Source organism: Ursus arctos, unplaced genomic scaffold, assembly GCF_023065955.2.
Source record: "Ursus arctos isolate Adak ecotype North America unplaced genomic scaffold, UrsArc2.0 scaffold_2, whole genome shotgun sequence".
NCBI lineage: Eukaryota > Metazoa > Chordata > Mammalia > Carnivora > Ursidae > Ursus > Ursus arctos.
The window spans coordinates 5,375,871-5,391,062 of NW_026622874.1; the positions used below are offsets into that span (position 1 = coordinate 5,375,871).

General features: G+C 38.2%; 1 protein-coding gene across 3 annotated transcripts in view; it reads left to right on the top strand.

The window, feature by feature from the left end:
* Window positions 1–15,192, top strand: part of CNST (consortin, connexin sorting protein) — a 112,630-nt gene that overhangs the window by 2,295 nt on the left and 95,143 nt on the right. Inside the window, exon 2 of one of the 3 annotated variants that reach the window (XM_048225259.2) lies at window positions 8,950–9,095. The exons of the other annotated variants lie outside the window; for them this stretch is intronic. The gene's annotated coding sequence lies outside the window, so the exon portion shown is untranslated. The remainder of the gene's footprint in view (window positions 1–8,949; window positions 9,096–15,192) is intronic. 3 annotated transcript variants of the gene reach the window in all.

Sequence of the window (15,192 nt, forward strand, 5' to 3'; positions counted from 1 at the left end):
CACTTTATTTTCTTAAGAGGTGTAGTTTTTGCATCCTGTGCTATTTTTGCCTATTTTGCCTTTTTGTCAAGTAATCTTTCTTTAAAATGGTGTCAGGGCAAGGTGATTCTATTTTTACATTCTTCTTGAGTTATTTTTATTATAATCTCAATGGATCCAGAAAAGAAAATACTGCTTTTGGCTTTTATTTTTATTATTTTTTGAAATATTTATTTATTTATTTTAGAGAGAGAGAGTGTGCGTGGTGGGGGGAGCAAAGGAAGAGAGAGAGGAAAAGACACAGACTCCCCTCTGAGCAAGAAGCCCCACATGGGGCTCTACCCCCACAACCCCAAGATCATGACCTGAGCCAAAACCAAGATTCAGAGCCCAACCAGCTGAGCCACCCAGGCACCCCTCTCTTGGTTTTTAAATGGTAGTTGTAATTGGGAAATGTCAAGTGATAGCTCTTGTTTGCTATTAGAACTAAGGCTGTGAGTCTGTAAGCATTGCTATAGGGACTAGAGGTCTGTAACAATCCAACTATAATGCAAGCCATATGAGCAATGTAAAGTTTCCCAAATAAAAAATAACAAAATAAAAAAGAAACAAGTGAAATTAATTTTAATAATATATTTTATTTAACCCATGCAGTTTCGGGTGTAATCAATTTGGTAAGTTAGTATTGAGATATTTTGCATTCTTTCATGCTTAATCTACAAAATCTGGTTTTTATACTTAGAGTACATTTGAATTCCAACCAGCCACATTTCAAGTGCTCAGTAGCTACATATAGCTAGCAAATGGCTAAGACCATATTGGGCAGCATATAGCTATAGGATTACTGTATGATTTTTAAGGTGTCTTCCTACCCTGAGAGTCCGGGGTAAATCCAGGGGGGTAAGTTTAAAAAAATCCTTTTCTTAAGTGTTGTGATATTCATACTGAGAAGTTTGTATGGCAGAAAGAAAGTTCCAAGAAGTCTCTTCCTCTTAGTGTTGACTGTATTCACACTGAGGAGGATGAACAGGTGCCAGAGTGCATGTTTCGTGAGGGTTGTAAGATGATTAGAACGCTCAGTCATTTCCTGGGGTGTCATTGTTACAGTTATTGACTTCTGCATGTCAACAATGTGTCAAGGCCTGTGTGAGTTTCTGTCTCCTTTGCCCCTGGCTATGAAGGAGGGAGAGCTTGAAGACCTACAGAAGATTGAACTTTACTGTAAACAGGTAGAGTTCCTGCTGTTGTAGACTTTATTTCTGAATCAGTTTCTGGTCAGTTTCAGAGTTTTGTAAATGTGCTCCTCTGCATTGCTTGTCAAAGGAAAGAGAAAATCTTCTCAGCAAAATTCAGAAAGACAGGGTATAGTTTTTGGCTCTAAAACCCTGGGAGCCTGATTATTAGCAAACAAGTGACATGTGTGTGGTGGTTTAGGTAAATATAAAAGGAAATCCGGCACTATTTTTTTCTAAAGATTTTATTAGCAGAGGGGAGGGGCAGAGGGAGAAGGAGAAGCAGATTCCCTGTTCAGCAAGGAGCCTAACTTGGGGCTTGATCCCAGGACCTCGAGATCATGACCTGAGGGAAATATAGAACTTTTTGTGGAAAACTACTGACAAGCTGTCTAGGTATGTGCTTTAAGTTGTTTTGCAACGGGATGATTTGCGTGGAACCATCTCTTGTTCTGAGCTGTTAAAACTGAAAGATAACTCTCTTGGAAAACTAACCCTGCAGCTCACTGACCTCAGGACCCATCATTATTCCTGTCTTGACTTGTATATTCATTCATTCATTCATTCATTCATTCATTCATTATTTTTCAGAGAGACCAAGCACACGAGCAGGGGGAGGGGCAGAGAGTGTGAGAATCCCAAGCAGGTGCTTTGCCCATCTTGGATCCAGACACGGGGCTCCATCATGACTGAGCTGAAATCAAAAGTGACATACTTAACCGACTGAGCCACCCAAGCGCCCCTAGGCTTGTATATCCTATTAAGCTTCCCTAAATACTACTTGATTTGCACTGTTTACATATACATTGAATATTAAAATTCAGTGGCAAAATTCACCTGAAAGACTAATTAATATTTAAAATAATCTAAGAAAAATGTCCCCTCCCCAACCTTTACGGTATAAAGAAATCTTACATTACCTGGTCAGTAAACAAAATTCCTCTGCAAAGTCTGGTCATGATAGATCTGGCACAATGTTCGCAGTGTGTAGAGTATTAAAGGATCAGAGACAGAACTGGGGGAGGAGGTAGTGATTGGATGTTGCTTGTTTGGTGACACATACGTGCACATTATGGTAGGAGAATATGGCGTTTTCATTTGTATTTAAATCTAGATGACCACTGACACCATTTTAGTTGTATAAGAAAATGTTCCTACAAATTAGTCTGAGCCAATTTTTTTTTAATTTGAGGAAGAGTAATTGAGAGTTTGGCAATTTTCAGTTTTTAAAGAAGATCTTAAGTGACTGAAGTGGCCTCTCCATGGATTTTATTTTTATGGAGAAACTCTACTCGCTCACATACTCACTGTGTCTGTGTCTTGATACTGTTGTGGAGCATTCTCTCCAGTGTAGAGCCCTGAGGAGTCACACAAATATAGGCTTTTCTTTACTTAGTAATCATTCCCTTGGGGAAAATTATATTTCCTTTTAACCAGGGAATATTTTTGTTTTCCATGCATTTGAAATAATTTATTTGTAATATTTTTAAAGTACATCACTCGTCAATTATACCTCAATGAAAGAAAAAAGAAAAATCATGTCCAAACCATCTAAAACAAACAAACAAAAAAGAAATACCTCATGTAAAACTTTTCTGAATCTTACAATAGCTTGAGCTTTCTCAAATTGTTCAATCACAGTTGTGAGATTCTGCTCTTTAACATGTTTGGAGATGGAAACTTTATAGCATCACCCGCTCTTCCCTGCCATCTCTTAGGACTTCCTGTTTTTCACCTTCATTAGCCATGTGGAAAGGAAAGATAGTAATGTGTCTGTCAAAATACTGACAAATTAAGTTTATTTTTCCTTTTGACTGTAGGAAGAACGCTGAAGCAGTAAGCGACAAATATCGTCATCTTTATTGCCATTTGGTCTTTCAACATTTTAACGGACAGTACCTAGGTGATTTTAGGAATTAGCAATATTTTGTTGTAGCTGTTAAATTCTCTTATGAGAATGCTTAGCCTGTTTTTCCTGGAAGACTGCTACCTAGCTAAATAATTTTTTTTCTGTTAGGTGCATCTAGAGAACTCGGTACATTCAGTGGCTGTGGTTTTCTCATTTGAATGAAGGCAAACATTTTACAGCATCTTTTATATTGTAGATTTTGAAATAATTTCTTTAAAATATGTGAACTTTATGATAAGATGAAGAATGCTGTTTTTTCTGAGTATTTTGGAGCATACCACTTAACATTTTTATTTTATGCATACATTGCTTTTCTTGCTACTTTTCTACAGGTATTAAAACTGTGCAACTAAATCTTTTTAAAAAAGTTTTTAGGTGAAGCGAAAAACATTGCTTAAGATTTTTTAATGAGGGGGCGCCTGGGTGGCGCAGTCGTTAAGCCTCTGCCTTCGGCTCAGGGCGTGATCCTGGCATTATGGGATCAAGCCCCACATCAGGCTCCTCTGCTATGAGCCTGCTTCTTCCTCTCCCACTCCCCCTGCTTGTGTTCCCTCTCTCGCTGGCTGTCTCTGTCAAATAAATAAAATCTTTTAAAAAAAAAAGATTTTTCAATGAGAACTTATTTTTGTGAAAATATATTTTATTTACTGAAACCTAGTGGAGTTATTTCTTTTGTACCTTATGAAGCACCAAAGATTACTTCCTTCAGTTGTTTTTCTTTTCCCTGCTTGTGGAGCATGAAGATGGTTTACTTAACTCAGGTCTTAAAAGGATTCATACCAAGTAATCATGATTTCCTCCCTCACGTTCAACTCAGTTGAAGAGTGGAAACTATGCTGACCAGTAAATTACAAAATTGGGTTTCCTGGAAAAGGCTTTCTACTCATTTGTGACTTCTTAATCCAAATTCAGTCACTGCGCTTTATTTTCTTCAACACCTTACAAAGTAATCACTTACATCCTTTTGCTCTGGTAGTTAGAAAAAAAAAAAAGTTGTTGTGGAGTTCTTTGCCATCCCAATCAGAGCTATACCTATAGCATTGGGAAAGCACTGTAAAGAGTCAAAATTCATGGCACAAGTTCACGTGACTTCCTTAATTTAATCTTATAATACATGTTTTGTGACTGATGAGAGAAAAGAAATGGTTTCTCTTCTTAGTCTTACATCTGAACTGTAGCTTAAAAAGTGGTCTCCTAGGTCTATCCGCCAAAGCTTATATTTTCAGAAGCCAGAGAAAGATCTCTTTCACGTTTGCGTAAAGTAAAACAGCATTCAATTCAGGAGGTAGGTTTTTTTTTTTGTTTTTTTAAGATTTTATTTATTTATTTGACAGAGACAGCCAGCGAGAGAGGGAACACAAGCAGGGGGAGTGGGAGAGGAAGAAGCAGGCTCCCAGCAGAGGAGCCTGATGTGGGGCTCGATCCCAGAACGCCGGGATCACGCCCTGAGCCGAAGGCAGACGCTTAACGACTGCGCCACCCAGGTGCCCCAGGAGGTCGTTTTTAATTATATCAGGTGGCCTCTTGTTTAATTATAATTTTGTGGATTTTGATGCCTACCTGCTTTTTGTCCTTTTTCAGCTGTATGCCTGCGGAAAACATCTGGATTCCCTAGTGAACCCCAACAAGGCTTTACCTTTGTCAAAATGGCTTACCTTCCCTGACAGCTTCAAAGAGTATATACCTATGCATGCAAAACATGAGCAAGAATTCTGCTCCAGGAACACTTATCGAGGCTGAGGAAACAAATATTCTAAGAATGTCTGTCTTATAACTAAAGCTTCCATGCACTTGTATAGTATTTTGTATTTTGTTTAGCCTTTGCTGGAGAGTTTCTCTTTTGTTCTAGCTCTTCAGAATATGTGAAAAGATATCCAGAACGCCCCAAAACTATTCTGCCTTACCTCATCTTTTTGTTTCTTTCTATTCTTCTGTCTTCTGTGAAAGTTCAGAAGTCAGAACAGGTCATGGTTTATTATAGACTTGAAGTGGGGGAGGAGTACAAACCTTACTCCTTCCCTCTTTCCTCTCCTTCCTTCTCTGTTACAAAAGTAATCATGCTCCAAAGAGAAAAGGTAGATAAATTTTAACTTGAGGAAAACACGATTATTCAAAAATTAGTATTTTTTTCTATAATTGAAGTTGAACAGAAGCTTTAATTTAAAGTCAGAATCCGGGGCACCTGAGTGGCTCAGTCGTTAAGCGTCTGCCTTCGGCTCAAGGCGTGATCCCAGAGTTCTCGGATCGAGCCCCACATCAGGCTCCTCCGATGGGAGCCGGCTTCTTTCTCCCACTCCCCCTGCTTGTGTTCCCTCTCTTGCTGGCTGTCTCTCTCTCTCTCTGTTAAATAAATAAATAAAATCTTAAAAAAAAAAAAATAAAGTCAGAATCCATTGGTCTCTCATCCTACTTAAGATGCCTCACGGATATGTCAGGAAGAAACTGAGTAGGGATATACTTTGAGGACACAGACATAGGCTATACCAGAACATATTTAATAGTATCTCTTTTTATCGTATATGTTTTCTTCAGGAAATATTCACCACTGAAATAAAACATCTTTGGGGAAAATCGTATTCTATCAACAATCTTCTAAAGCACCCTAACGTATCCTTCTCTGGGACAAATTTTTTCTCTATTGGTTTGTAACCTAGAGCAAACTGCCTTGCTCTGGCCGTCTTTCTGTTCCCAAAACCCAATCAAAATATATTCTCTTGAAGAACTAAAAGAAAGCATACTCACTTTTACACCTGTCTCTGTTTCTGCCTTTCCATTAACGTTCAGTATGCTCTAGATAGAAATCATCATGTCACTATTAGGCCAGACAAAAATGCAGGAGTCTGGAGTTCTTGATGTGCTCGGACTGGGTAATGGCGGGAGGGGGGGTGGCGGCAAGTGAGTGACAGTACAAAGGGGTAGGAAGTGAGAGCCAGATAATGGGACGTTGGTAGCGACCTGCTGGAGATGTCAGGGCTCATCTGAGATGCAGAGTGTTTTGGTGCCAGTAACAACATAAGACTGGGGTGATGCTAGCTACACTGGCCAGACAGTGAGATGTCATCATAGATCTTTGAGACATGAAGAAATACTCATTCCACAAGTGTATCAAGTCACTGTTTTTATTGTAAAACACAAAGGTACTTGTTTTCAAAAGAGAAATCTGCCTCTGGGATGCAGGATGGATTGAAAGGGCTATATGAGACAATGAGAGCCTTAATTAAGAGTAAATATGTCGGCCTAAACTCATTTTGAAATTTCCTAATAACTTCGGAAATGACAGAACTAATGAATTTTTACTTCTTGTTCAAAAGAATAGAAACTAAGCAAGAGAACTGCTGGCTTAGGTTTTGCGATTTAAAACTAGTGTTAAAATTGTGTTTGATGCTGTAGGGATTATGTTCTTTATGCAGTTGAGTTCATTACTTAATTTTACTGATAATCCATACGAACCTACACTTTACAGTATACATGTGTATGTATACAATACAACATTATATACATTTTGGTGAATAAGTTTGAAATGGTGGCTTGTGAATGGATCCAAACCTAGCATTAGGTCCTATCAGTTTAATGGCTAATGTTTGAGCCCATAGGTGAGCAGTATTGTATTAAGTACTGTAAGAAATACAATGGAAATCAGCATTTTCACCAAAATACTTAATGAAAAATACGCGTCTCCAAGTATATTTACATAATTTTCTTTCTTAATGTCAGAAACAGCTTTATGTAGATTTGTTCTAATTTTTTAGACAGGAAAAGAAAAATCCATGAAAAACTTGTTGGTTAGTATAATTTGTAATTAATTCAGTAAATATTGTGTAGAATTTTTTTTTTTTATTTTGTCGGAATTTCAAATGCCACCTTTTTGACTTATGATTTAGTAAGCATACAGGGACAGATTCTGTAACAGTTGAGATGAGTTCACTTCTAAGATCTGTAAAGGTCCTCAGTAGAGGTCTATACTTTGTGCCCTTGAAAAATGGCTTTGTAAGAACTCCTGTTTTTCTAGGTTATTGGCAAATATATCAGGCAACTCTTTGATGGTTTTAAAATAGAACAAATAAAGCAACGGCTGTCTTCTGAAATGGTGGATAAACACACGTCCCCAAAGGAAGAAAATCCACAGTGTATTACACGAGATAATGTGTGTGTCAAAGTGACTACCTTCCATGGTGTGTAGCATACAGAAGGCACTTAGTAAATGGTGTGTTTTGTTTTAAATTTGCTAAACGTTTGTACCTGTATTATTTTCTTTTTAAAGAGGTGAACAATATTAATATTTAGATTAATGGTAGCATTAGTGATTTTTAAAAAATATGTGTTCTTGATTGAACTTTTTTAAAAGATTATACTTATTTGGGAGAGAGAAAGTGCGCACGTGAGGGAGAGCCATGGGGAGGGCAGAGCAAGAGGGAGAGAGAGGATCTCAAGCAGATTCTGCACTGAGCATGAAGCCTATATGGGGCTTGATCCCAGGACCCTGAGATTAGGACCTGAGCTGAAACCAAGAGTTGGACACTTAACGAACTGAGCCAGCCAGGGGCCCCTGATTCAACTTTAAAAAAAAAGATTTTATTTATTTGAGAGAGAGAGAGCACATGCATGTGCAAGCAGGAGGGAAGGACAGAGGGAGAGGGAGAGAGAATCTTAAGCAGACTCTGCTGAACGTGAAGCCCAACATGGGGCTCGATGTCACGAACCTGAGGTCATGACCTGAGCTGAAATCAAGGGTCAGACACTTAACCAACTGAGCCATCCAGGTGCCCTGTGATTCAACTTTTTAAAAAAATTTTGAGTATAAAAATATATCTTTAAATATGCGGAATACAGAAAAGTGCAAAAAAAGAAAAAAAATCACTTGTACTCTCATTAACCAAGAAAAGGAACTGTTAACATTTTTGTATATTTACGCTCAGTCTGACACAGTTGAGATCCTATCTATGGTTTGTTTCAGATTTTGCTTTCCTCATTTTATCATAGACTCATAATGTACATATTTTGTGACTTTGTAACACTTGGAGCATAGGCTAATTTACTTAGTTTCTCCTCTGTTATTGAACATGTAGATTGTTTCCAAGTTTTCACTCACTGCCACAGAGACCTTGCACAAACTATGGAACTGCCTTACCCCTTAGTTTTCTCATGTACTTCATAGGAGTTACAAAGATTAACTGAAGTAATGTGTCTAGAATAATATAGAACAGTTCCTGGAACAAAATAAACCTTTAAAGAATGCCTCCATGTCCATCTTTGTGCATAGAGGATTCCCCCCCCCTCCTTTCTTTTCTTCTTTTTTTGTTGGTATTCCGAGTACTTCTTTACCATCGATTTTCGGAAATAAAACTACTAGGTCTTCACTGTTTTAATATTCTTGCTACGTACTGTGAAGTTGTTTTCTGATAAGTTGTGCTAATTTACATTCAGATTGAGCAGACTGCATCAGTCAACGTGTATTTCATTGAACCCTTACCAGTACCGCATATCTCGCTTTTAAAAATCCTTGTTAACTTTAGGGGTAAATAAGTTGCCGATTGTCATCAGCGAAGAAGTTTTATGGAAGACTAGTAGGGAATAAAGTTAGAGAGATGGGTTGCTGAGAGACTGGTAACAAGGCTTGGGAGTTGGGATTTGAGCTGAAACGGGCAGTAATGAGTTCAGGAGGCCTCCAGCTACTCCTCATGCTTTCCCCAGCCAGCCAGTCAGGTTCCGAAAAAACTCCTGGTCTTTGTACCTGTATTGAAGTGCCTGTCCCATCCCACCTGTCCTTATTGTCCATCTATCTAATATTTTGATTCATTCTTAATCTCCTCCATGTCTTTTCCTGTCCAGGTGCCTGCCCAGCTAAAACAACAGAGCAGAGCACTGTGTGTTCTCTGCGGGCAGGCTCACTTGAGGAAGAAAGAAGGTGGCTGAGCCAGCCAAGCTTAGTTATTACCAAATTTACCAAACAGATCAATCAGTCTACCTCCCCAGAGGTGAGTAAAGGAGTCTGTCAGGAATGGAGAAGGTTTCTTTAATAACACAACTCTTTATTTTTATATTAACCCTGTTACATTCCTAGTGATTAAAAAGAAAAAATTGGCATATGTTCAAGGCTTTTTAAAGTTTTCTTTTCTTTTTTTAAGATTTTATTTTTAAGTAATCTCTACACCCAACATAGGGTTCGAACTTAACCCCAAGATCAAGAGTTGCATGCTGTACCGACTGAGCCAGCCAGGCACCCCTGCAGTGTTTTCTGAGTGTAAAAATAATGCAGCCTTACAACTCCATGAAAAGACAAGTAATCCAGTTTAAAAATGGGCTAAGTATCTGAATAGACCTTTCTCCAAAAAAGATATACAAGTGGCCAGTAAACACATGAAAAGATGCTCATTAGCCATCATGGAAATGCAAATCAAAACCACAATGAGATATCACTTCATACCTTGAGATGAAGAAATTGGAACCCTTATACATTGCTGGTGGGAATGTAAAATGGTATGACAACTGTGAAAAATGTGGTTTCTCAATAACTTAAATACCAAATTAGCATATGACCCAGCAGTTCCACTTTTAGGTATATACCAAAAAGAATTGAAAGCAGGTGTTCAAAAAAGGGGAAAAAAAAAAAAAACTTGTATAGGAATGATTTTAGCAGCATTATTCACAATAGCCAAAAAGTAGAAACAACTCAAATGTCCATCAGCTGATGAATGGATAACATGTGATATGTTGATACATGGAATATATTTCAGCAATAAAAGAAATGAAGTGTTGATAATATGTTACCACATGGATATATCTTGAAGACATTATCCTAAACAAAAGAAGCCGGTCCCAAAAGACTGCATACTGTATGATTCCGTTTATATGAAATATTTAGAATAGGCAAATATGTGGAGACAAAGTAGATTCATGGTTCAGTGGTTGCATGGGGTTGAGGGAGAGGGAGCTGAGAGAATGTAAATTGACTATTAATAGATACGCGAGTATTAGAGAGGGGAGATCCTTTCTGGGGTGATGATGAAATATTCCAAAATTTATTGTGATGGTGTTGCACAACTTTGTGAATATACCAAAAACTGTTGAATTGTACATCTTAAATGTGTAAATTTTACGGGAATGTGAATTATATCTCAATAAAACTATGATTTTTAAAAACTCAGTTGGAAAAAAATGCATGTTTATTACAGAAGATGTGTAAGATACAGAGAAGTGCAAAAAGGAAAAAAAGTGAATTTATTAGAATGTTCATTTTGATGAGCTATAAGAAAATAATATAAGCTTGTTGAAGGTCGTCACGGTCGATACCATATTCAAGTTCAGATCAGAAATCGAATTTTTACAGAGCAGTGAGCATCATACTAAATTGATGCTATTTTAATTTTATTGGGATTTTTTTACTTTTATTAATTTTTAAATTTGTTTTTGTTTAATAGAGTTATAAGCACATAAAAATTCTGTTTTTACATATTTGGGATTGTAAATAAAAATAATATGTCAGTGCTTAAGGACCATCGTAATAATTATTATTTTTTTTAGTAAAGCCAGTTAAGAAAAATAGTGGCATAAATAGTTATAGTTGAAAGGGCGCATGTTTTTATTGCTGAGAAAATTAAGGCTCAGAGAGGTGTCTTGCCCGAGCATTTCACACAAGTTGTGAACAGGGCTCGGATTGGAACTCAGATTTCACTTCATGCAGCCCAGTGTTATTTCTGCTGGGCTTTATCATTTCCTTCTTTTCCTGACTCTCTGTAGCTACCAATAGCTTGTCTTTTACTGTTGTTTCTTGTGCATGTGATTTGTCTTCTCAAATAGAGTGAGTAGTCTTGGACACAGATTATACCTCTTAATTCTTTGATTAAAAAAATTAGATCTAGTAAATTTGAAAATCTAATTGGCTTTATAAAATGACCCATGAATCAGGCAGCATCCTACTTAGCAAGTCAAGGGGAGCTCCAAAGGGCTGTAGACAGGAAAGGTTTTAAAAAGCTGGACAAGGAAATCACGAGCAGAAAAAAGGATTATTTCAAGTGAGGTCACCTTTTTGGGGGGACATAGGGTCTTATTAGTGGATTACCTCATCTTCCTTCGGGGGATAGATTACCTTCTTAGCATTGACCAGAAAATTCCTGACTGACCAGGTAAGACTACATTTCTAGGGAAGGTTGGAACTGCAGGTAGGTTAAGGTTATGAAGCCCCAGTTTGGCGACTTGGCCTAAGCGAAGCCATTTGGGGCCTGTGGTTTTCTTTTTAATGCTTTTTTTATCTGATCCCCCTTCCCTTTCTGCCCCTACATACACTGCACAGAACCTGGTTGTATGTACTTCGTAAGCACTCAGTAAACTTTGCCTTTAGGAAGCCATGAAAAGGTGGCCTTCAAAATTCGGACAAGTACCAGAGTGGAAACATTTGGAAATCTTTGTTCTAACATGAAACAAGTAACTTTTTTACTTTAAAAAGTTTAAAAAGATTGATCTTGGTTTTTACATTTTTAGAAAAGAGCCTGCCCTCTCTTTTTTGATGGGACACTGCCAAGTTGCTGCTTTCTCTGAAGGTGGCTAAAGTGGATATCGTCCTTTCAGTAAAGAAAAAAGCATGTACTAAGGAAATCATGAAGGTGCAAATGTTTTTGTGGTTAAAACCTTTTCAGGGGCGCCTGGGTGGGACAGCGGTTAAGCGTCTGCCTTCGGCTCAGGGCGTGATCCCGGCGTTCTGGGATAGAGCCCCACATCAGGCTCCTCCGCTATGAGCCTGCTTCTTCCTCTCTCACTCCCCCCTGCTTGTGTTCCCTCTCTCGCTGGCTGTCTCTATCTCTGTCAAATAAATAAAATCTTTAAAAAAAAAAAACCTTTTCAAAATTGGTAATTCATATGAAATAAAGGCTTAAGCAAGGCAAACAAATCCGAGGGAACTGTTCTTATGACTGTTGTTTATCTCCCACCTCATTACTTCCTCCGCTCTCCTACGTTATCTTCTTGTGCTAATTCTCTTTGTATGACCCTCTGACCCTTCTCTGGGTCATTTTTTAGCAGAACTTTGGGCTTAGGTTACTCCAAAACTCAGTAGTCTGGGTGATATCCTGTATTCTGTGCACTATTTTATACCCATTATACAAATCCTCAAACCATATCTCCACTTTGACTTGGACCTCTGAGGTTACTCTTACTATTTTAGGGTCTTTTACCTTTAAAATTTCAGGACAGTCCTCTTAATAAAATAATGTCTTAATTTCAGTAAGACCAGTCATGATTCTTCTTGGAACCAGTTTTATTCCATTTGTTTCAAAGACTTTCATTTTTGCCTTTTAAATGGGCATGGAATGAGCTTTTATGTTTTTTCTCTCTTGGAGAAAGCCAGTCAAGAATGTGAGAAGGTGAACCTTTCTAGTAAAATTGTAGTTGAAGAAAAAAAACCAGGCAAGCTAGTTTAAAATAAGTTTGGTGTTGGTCTGATTCCATCTGTCTCATTTCTATCTTTGGGAAAAAATTAACAGTTCTTCGGTATTTTCTTTAAATATTTAACCTTTCTTCTTTAATTTGCATAACATGAGCAGCCAGGATTTATAATTACAGACTCAAAACTTTCTAGGTCAGAAAGTACAGTAGGTTCATTTAATTTTGTTGTTGTTGTTGTTGTTTTTACTAATTCATGCTTTTTTGAAATTTGCTGACTTGTTCTTACCATATTTTGTCTTTCAGAGACAAAAATACTCTCTGTTTGTGGAGTTTCTCCTCTATGTCTGTTCCCTACCAGATAATATTTCTGGGGTTTTTTGTTGTTAAATAAATTTTAAACATCATCTTAAGTGATGTGACCATGTTTTTCCTAAGGTGAAAGAGACACGTTAGTATTTTAGTTCAGTTGAGCCAACGTTTATAAATACCTGTCGTGTGCCTCAGGCTCCGTGGTGGTAAGGATGGCACAAGAAGTAACACATTCTCTTGCTTCAGACACTGGAATTCCACTCGGGAAATAGTCTACATGCATGAAATAACTCGTGGGAAATCCTGAAGCAGTAAAGAAGCGAACACAAGACCGTATCCACTACGTACTTTTTAAACTACAGTGTTTATTTAAAAAAATAAGTTTTTGAGAATGTGTCATGTAGAATTTATCTCACCAACTATCTCAGACTACAACTGGACTTGTCTAAGGCCCGATAATAAAGACTCCCAATTTCCTTTCCTCCTTCTCCTGGTTTGTCCTAAGGCTTCCTGTCCAATTTCACCATCTGTGCGGCCAGCGGAGGCAGGATAGACTCTTGAGCCCCTCAGCCTGGGTTTGAGCCCCAGTTCTGACAGCTGTTTGGGCTCCGATGAATTGTTTAACCTGTCAGTGCCTGGGTTTGCTTCTGCATAAACTGAAGGCACTCATCATGCCTGCCCGACAGAACTGTCATGAGGATGTGACATAACGGACGCGTGGCGCGGAGCGAGCACGGTATAAACATCTGCTTTTGTTCTCATACTCTGTTACGATGCCGAGTCCTGAGAGCAAACATTATGTGATGTCATGTGTTTGAACCTAAAGATTTTTTTTTTAATTTTGCATTTTTTTATTCTGTTCTATAATATTTGTTTTGACATAAAAATAGTGTCTGCCTTCCCCCCTACCCTCGATTTTTGGAGTGAATTGGTGTTACCAAAAAAGGCGCATTTATCATTCTTTGACTTTGCAGAACCTCAATCAGCTTTTGCTCTTTACTCTTTACTTGTGCTATTAAATATTCATTAATCATGCCTTGCTGACCACCAGGTCCTGTATGCGTGTGTTCTCCACTAGCTTACGGGTTCTTCTCAGAGGGGTTCTGTCTTGTTGATGATGGTGACAATTGTAACAATTACCGAACACAATGTCTTGTGTCTTGCTATCACTACAAAATTCATTTTCACAAGCAATCAACAAGACAGGCGTTTTAATATTGCAATTAGAGTATAAAGCATAACTGCAAGTGCCATTCAATGTTATCTCTACTCTTAGTAATCTGCCAAATACTTGATTATTCTCATCGTTTCCCTAAACAGACTTAGGCACTGAAGGAGAATGTGTTCATTCAGCAGACAATCCTTGACTGACTGTTCTGCATTTAGCACTAGTCTAGGCACTAGGAGGAAGTTCTCAAAGTGGCAGTGTATGGTAATTAACAGTGCACACTCCAAATTCACATAGATCTGGGTTCAGCTCTCAGTTGTGCTACTTGCTACATAAACTAGAGCCAGTTACTTATCTCTGTTTCCTCATCTATAACATGAGAAAAATACTTAAGTTTCTATGAGAATGAAATGAAATAAGATGTAAAGTGTGAGCACAGTACCTGGCATTTATTAAATGTTCAATAAATATTGCATATTATCAAGAGCTCTTTTAGGAGAACAGGGTGGGGGCAGCTATCCAATGGGCTTGAGTTTCTCTTTTTTTTAAAGTGGGCTCCATGTGCATGGAGCCCAACATGGGGCTTGAACTCACAACCCTGAGATGAAGACCTGAGCTGAAATCGAGTTGGGTGCTTAGCCAACTGAGCCACCTAGGTGCTCCCAATGGCTTGAGTTTTAACTGTCACCTGGTGACAGAAAAGGAGGCCATCCAGACTGAGCCAAGGAACCCAAATAGGGCACTGATGCTGAGAGCTCCACATATAACCAGGACCCTTGATGGATTGTGCAGTGGGGGCAGTAATCTGTCTGATAGCAAATGGATAAGTTTTTCTGTTTCTGCCTCACATTATGTTGAAGAGAGGGGCTTCCCTGAGACGTTGTAACCATGGATCTGTTAACCCTGAGGTTTGGGGTTCATATGAATGCTTTCCTCAGCTGAGAATTAATATAAAAACTGGCCCTGGCTGGTAACACAACCTGGGAGGCCTGGCAAAAGCAAAAGCAATCTGGAACGAGTGATCCTAAATCAGCCTATGCAGAACGCCCACCAATGAAACCCCTTACTGCAGAGGCTCAAAATTACACAATTACAAAAATTATAAAATCTCAAAATTACAGAATAATCCACCATGAGTAAGAGTCGACAGAAACAACAGACAACACTTTTAGAATCCCAAGAATTTAAAAGAATGAGCATTTTCTGACTTTAAAAAT